Source organism: Dromiciops gliroides, chromosome 1, assembly GCF_019393635.1.
Source record: "Dromiciops gliroides isolate mDroGli1 chromosome 1, mDroGli1.pri, whole genome shotgun sequence".
Lineage (NCBI taxonomy): Eukaryota > Metazoa > Chordata > Mammalia > Microbiotheria > Microbiotheriidae > Dromiciops > Dromiciops gliroides.
In genome coordinates, this window is record NC_057861.1 from 626985138 (window position 1) to 626992478 (window position 7341).

Consider the following 7341-nt stretch of genomic DNA (forward strand, 5'->3'; position numbering starts at 1 on the left):
CTGCCACCAAGAAAGGCTTCTTAGATAATACCACCTCAGAATGAAGACTCTTTTACTCTGTGTTCTTGAGAACAGAAGTTGTTTCATTTGGTCTTTGTATCCTCTGGACCTAGCGCAATTCCAGGACCACAGTAGATACTTAATAACTGTGTTGATTGATCCATTGTACTATAGTGGAGTGGATAGAATGGATTTGGAATTAGAAAGACCAGGGTTCAAATCCTGCCTCTAATACTTAACTAACACTGAACTCCTAGGCAAGACAGTTAACCTAGCTGAAGCCCAGTTTCTTCATCTGTAACACTGAGATAAATAATCATTCAATTAACAAGCACTTATTAAGGGTCTATTTTGTGCTAGACATTATGCTAGGTGCTGGAGATACAAGTATAAAGAATTAAACAGTTCCTACTCTCAATAAGTTTATATTATCATGGAGAATACAAGTAGATATATAAGTATATACAGAATAAATGTGGGTAGCTAGGTGGTACAGTGGGTAGAGTGCCAGCCCTGGAGTCAGGAGGACATGAGTTAAAATCTGGCCTAAAGTCACTTACTACCTGTGTGACCCTGGGCAAGTCACTCCACCCTGTTTGCCTCAGTTTCCTTATCTATAAAATGATCTAGAGAAGTGTGAGTGATTTTAGACTTTAGTAGCTGATAATACTTTGATTGATAGACTATTGGAAAGATGCAAAAGTAGATTATGGGTCAACTTCTTCTTTCTATATCTATCCATGTATGTAGCCTACAGTTTTTGGTCAGATTAGCCATTCTTTACTGATATATGTGATTTAAGAGTATTTTAGCAGCTTCAGTAATTAAGCAAGTAATTAGTGATAAGATGCAAAAATAGCTAATATTGCTCTAAGCTTATGGATCAAATTATCCTCCCTATGTGCATTATCAAAAAGCAAGTAGCATCTTGTGGTTAGAACAGACCACTCAGAATAAAAGTCAGTTACAAAAATTGGTGGAATAAACCAATCAGAGTTGTTAAAAGTAATACAGGATGGGGCAGCTAGGTGGCACAGTGGATAGAGCGCTGGCCCTGGAGTCAGGAGTACCTGAGTTCAAATTCGGCCTCAGACACTTAACACTTACTAGCTGTGTGACCCTAGGCAAGTCACTTAACCCAAATTGCCTCACCAAAAAAACCCACCCCAAAACAAACAACCCTCCCCCCCCCCACTAAAAGTAATACAGGAGTACCTAAAAATTAGGACATCACAAATGATGGTGCCTCAAGAAGCATACCCCTGCATACTACCCATGCATGCCATTTCTTCAAGATTTGAGGCATGCCTATTGCAATTATATGTGTGTTTACCATTGCTACTTAGCAATGATGGTACTTTAGGATCAGTATATGAGGAGGAAAATGATCATGCTGTTATTGTATATTGCATTTGTTACACTTTCCAAAGTAATCTTTTGGGGACCTACCTAACAAAACTGACCTGTCTCTGAGAGTTGGAATCTTTGCGTCCCAGAAGACTGCCTTTCTTGTGAGACAGGATCCCTCTTTCAATAAGCTTATTTTCTTTTGACTTGGAGACTTTGATTTTTTTCTTCCTCTAACACTGCAACTTAGAAAATTTTGCCACAGAAGGAAATGGAGAACCACTCCCATATCTTTGCCACGAATACCCTGAATGGTGACATGAAGATTAGACATAACTAATTGACTAAACAACAGCAAAATGAATGCAAAGAGAACAAATACAAATAAGTACCAAAATGTTAAGAAACTATAAAAAGGTAGTAGTAGTTGTTGTTTTTGTGGAGGGAGGATGAAAAGCAGTTAGGAGCAGGAAAGTATGATGTTTAACTAAGTTTAACTGAGAGATAATTTGGGGGTAATCCTTTTATTAATAATGCTAGCATTTTATTAATTAAAGAGGTCAGTGGCACTCTCGAATGCTAAAGACAATCATGGTGGCACCTTTTTTTGGCAACACTATTTGTGACAGTTCTTGAAGGCAGCAGACATATTATGAAAAGTATATTAAAAAAATTTAAAAAAAAGTATATTTGCACCCTCAGCCTGTGTTTTTGTTAGAGGGTGGTGGGTGGAGGAAAAAGTAAGAATGAAGGTAGAAAAGGACATGAAATTGGTTAGACTATCAAACTTTCTCATTTATATCAATACCAATCAAATCCCCAAAATCAAAACAGAGTCATTCTGAACCAAATCTAACTGAAGGGTCTCGACAGAGCTAGTTGATTTTTAGTCATTTACTTAACTGTTATCAAGTTTCAAAATTGTCTCAGGTGAAAGCGAATGGGGGTTGGTGGTTATGTAGGCGGCTTGGAAACATGTGAAAGTTGCTGTGGTGATAGAAATGGCAACTGATTGCCATTTGGCAACTGATTAGATATGGTGGTGGTGGTGAGGGAGGGAGATTGAGTAGTCAGAGGTGATACTAAGGTTGGCAACCTGGGTAACTGGAAAGATGATATTACCCTCAATAAAAACAGGGAAGTTTGGAAGAAGGTTGGATTTGAGGAGAAAGGTAATGAGTTCTGTTTTGGACATGTTGAGTTTGAATTGCCTGAGGGACAACTTGTTTGAAGTGTTTGACTAGTGTTGTGGGGTTGGAAATATAGAGCTGGGAATCATTCATAGAGATGATAATCAAATGCATAGGATGTTGTGATGTCACCAAGTGAGAATGGATAGAGAGAAGGAAAGGGGTGGGATACTAGGACAGAACCTTGGGGGACAGACTAGGAATAAATGATGATCCAGCAAAGAAGATTGAAGAAGATTAATTAGATTTAGAGGTGGAGAACCAAGAGAGCAGTTACAAAGTCCCATAGAGGAGAGAGTATCCCAGAGGAAAGGGTGATGAACAATATAAAATGCTATAACTAGTAATACCAGCTCACCAGTCAGTTACCTGACCAAAACAGAGTATCTATGAATTGGAACCTGCTTCTCTCCCATCTTAGAAACACAACTCTTGCAAAGGGCAGTTCTGATGTAGATATCCTTTAATCTTTAAATTAGTGGCCTGGAATGGGTTCTGATATAGCAGAAATCACTTGTCCATTTAACATACTACAAAGTTCTATCTATGGTAGATTTGGAAAGAAATAGCCATTTAACTATATTTAGAGGCCGCTCTAGTGTCCATTTGTGTGTTTTTTTCCTTAAAGAAATATAATACTAACAAGCACAGAGAATATAAGAACCTGTGTTTTATCTAAATGCTTGGTGATTTTAAAAAAGATTTTATTAATTTTTTTACTTTGTTTTTTTAATCTTGTTTTTACACTATAGATCTTTTCTCTTATACCTCCCAGCCAAGCTCCACACTATTGAAAACATTTAAAGAGAAACAACTGACAAAGTAACCAAATCTTTTGCTGCTAATAGCATATATGACATTTCATAGCCAAAATCCTTTGTCTCTGTATATAAAGGAGAGAAGCATGTTTCATGATAAGTTTAAGGGGGCAAGATTGTGCATTAAAATTAATCACTTTTACTGCCTTTTAGTGTTGTTTTTGTTTACAATTTTGAAGTTGTGTATTATTCTACTTGTTCTTCTAATTCACCTGTTACTTTCTACAAGTCTTTCCAGATTTCTCTGAATTGCTTATAGGTGCTGTTTCTTAAAAAATATGAATATCTCATATTTATATAATGCCCACAGTAAGCTATGCTAAGCACTCTACAAATGTTATCTCATTTGATACTCAACACAATCCTGCAAGGTAGATGCTATTATCATCCCCATTTCACAATTGAGGAAACTTAAGAAAAGAGGTTAAGCAACTTTCCCTTGTTTAAGCTGTGACACAGCTGGTAATGTCTGAGGCTACATTTGAATTCAGGTCTTTCTGACTCCAGGCCCAGGACTATTCACTGTATTCAATGTCCCTGTATTAATGGGTCAAGGAGACTTGGAGCATTAAGAGAATTAATTTCCCAGCAGATTAATTTCCCCATTAAATGTAATCTGGCCAAGTAAACCAAGCAACTCAGAGCTATGTCCTTTCTAGGACAAGGGTGGAATACCGTTTAGCTCATCTCCTCAGCTACTTCTAGGCCAGAAAGCTCCTGCAATTAAATTGTGAGGAGCTGGTGATGACCACTTAAAAATTAGTTTTCCAAAATAATTTAGCTGCCTAATTCGATCTGCAAAAATTTCATGGGCTGCACCTAAATTCACCAATAGCCTCTCTTTTTCCTAGTTAAAGGACAGGCAGACTAGAATCTATTTATAATGGGTTGACTGCTTGATGTTCAGTAGGCCTGCCCTGATTTCTTTAAAGCTTTGAACAGCTGAGACTATGCTCATTTTCATAACACTATTGAGATATTTCCAGTAAGTGATGTTTGAGCTTCTTATATTCAAACTAGGGGAAGAGTTGGGTGGAGAATCTTTCTCAAAATGAAAATGATCAGGGGAATTTCTGAAGATGATATTTGGGAATATCAAAGCATAGTACATTCTTCCCTACCCTGATATGGATCACTATTAACAGCCCCAGTGATCTGTCAAACTGAGTTCCCCAAGGGGATTGTTTTGAGGACACATTAAAGAGTTCCACATCTTGCCAGGTTCAGGGCCTTCTAAGATGAATATTTCAGTTTTGAACTGGATGAGTAACCAGGGTGGGAAAGTCTGGAGGAGAGTCAAGAGAACATGATGGGTTTTTCTGTTCAGAAAGCAAGTAGCTTTCCTTTTTGCCAGCTATAATTCTCATGTGCTTTCCTGTGTAAGAGGCAGAACATATTGGAATAATCTGACCTAGATGTAAACTCATATATGAATCACATTGGCTGTGTTTTCATCCAGGAAGAAAGGCTACAATTGGCAGTGGAAAAACCATTCTGGCCACTATAGCTCTGTACAAGTCCAGGGACAATATGGACCCAATATCACCCCAAAGCAACATTCCAGTTAGCAGACATCCGGTTGGCTACCTCAAGTGGAGACAGAGTTACACAACATAGACCTTTGTTCAAATTCTTCCCCTCCACCTCTTATCAACAGCATTTTCAGTTTTTCAGGGCTTGAGTTTCAGCCAGTTAGATTTTGTTCAGTTTCCTATTTCTAGTAGGCATGAGGGAAGAAAAGGACATGGCTTATTGTTATAAGTATGCATGAAGAAAGGAGCCAGGGGAGCCATCTTTCAAGATGTTGCAGTTAAGAAGTTGTCTTAAAAACACTGTGGAGGGTTCCTTGCTGTTTACAAATGTCCTATTTCCTAAAACTTACAAACTGTCAGGGAACATTAAAGTCCTGTCTATGTCGATAGCCCATCTTGGCATGGAGTTCTTGAAGGTTATTCAAGTGGAGCAGAATCTCTGGCAGGTCCTATAGTATGGAAAGACTTCATCAGGACTCTCATGATGGATTCTGTTTTCATCATCTGAGGACCATTTTAGAATTGAAGAAGGTCATCATCAGAACATTAGCTACCGTGGGCTTTGGGATTGTGGCTGCAGACACTCATGAAATGTGAGGCACAGAGGGGTGGTAGTTTGTGTTACTCCCTTTCACACATTCTTTTCTTTTAGACAATATTGTTCAGCAATAACTAAACTCTAGCCCTCACCTGAATTGCACTTCTTCCTTACCTTTACCTCTTAGAATTTTTAACTTCCTTAAATACTCAGCTCAAGCTACATCTCTTGTGGTAAGACTTTTCTGGTCTCCTTAGCTGTTAGTGTTTCTTCTTTCTTCCTCAAATTATTATGCATATGCTTATCTATTTTCACATTGTATCCGCCCAATATAGTATAAGTGTCTTGATGGCAGGACTACTTTTCATTCAGTATCTGCAGTGCCTTACACAGAGGACTTTGATAAATGGTTATTGAATTTAGGTTAAACCATTAGAGTAATTTTGGCACTGATCAAACTGGAAGAATAGAATGATTCTTGAAGTACTGAAATATCTACACATTTAAGTTTGTCATGCATTATGCTAGTCACTGGAGATGCTTTTAAATTTAGAACTATGATTATACTGGCATAGGGAATTCCCTCTACCAGTGTAGACTGTTGACTATTCTGCAATTTATAGTCTCATAGAGTTATCCGGGGCACTGAGAAATTAAATGACTTTCTCAGAGTTTTACAACCTGCATATGTTAGAGGTAGGATTTGAAACTAGGTCTTTCTGACCCTGAGACTAGCTCTCTATATACTTTACTGCTTTTAACTGGGAATATAAAGATTAAAATGAAATAGTTCCAGCCCTCAATAATTTGCATATTATTAAGGATTTTGGGTGGGATAGAATCCATTTGACCATTTTGACTGAAATCACCAGTCACTGCATGCAATGCTTGAGTGAATCTGATCTTACTGATATCAATTCTCCCTGCACTGATACAAATCACCACTCATCCATGCCTACCCATCTTGTGCAACTAAAGTATATCATCTTCTATAAATATTCCATAAGAGGTGATACTAAGGACCTTCCTCTCCTGATATATCGTGAATGCCAATGGAGACTGTGTGCTATGTATCCAAGATACATGCCATGATGAACCAGTTTTATCGCTTATCCATCTGTCTGTGTGTCATTATGTAGACAAAAGGCATTCTTCATTCATTTGGTTTTTCCTGTGGGGTTAGTTGGGCAGAATAATTTTGAGTGATTATGGTTCTCATTTAGGACACATCTTCTGGGGCTTGGTACAATCACCATTCGTGACAAGAACTATTTAAAGACAGGAAGATCAGATTCCCAAAGTCAAAACCCAGCACATCTTATCCAAGCTTAATTGAGGGCGGGGCACTCAACATGGCTAGTTGATTTTAGTCATCTACTGAGCTATTATCAAGTTGTAAGTTTCAAAATTGTTCCAGGTGAAAAAGGATGAAGGCCTGAATAAGTATGGTAGTTGTGAAGGTGGATTGGAGATACATGTTAGAGCAACTATGTGGACATAGGAATGGCAACTGATCATTTTTGAGTGATTGTGGATCTCATTAGGAGACATTCTTATCTTCTGGGGCTCAGTGCAATCACTATTCATGTCAGCAACCATTTATGGACAGGAACATCTGGAAAACTTCACCTTTAGGAGATCCCTTTTCTATTTGGTGGAAAACATCTTTGGCCCACCTTGTGTCTCATCTGATATTAATCACCAAAAGAATATTGACAGAAGTGATCTCTATTGTTACATCTTTCAAGGAATATTGTGTAATTTTTGACATATAAATGAAAGACAACTACTTGTAGGACAGCTTTTAATAAAAAATTTTGCTCGACTAGAAAAAACTTTTTGTAGTTAACAAACAGTAAGTTCAGTGGACATAGTGTCATGGAAAGTATGATTGACTTCGAGTTAGGAAGACACTG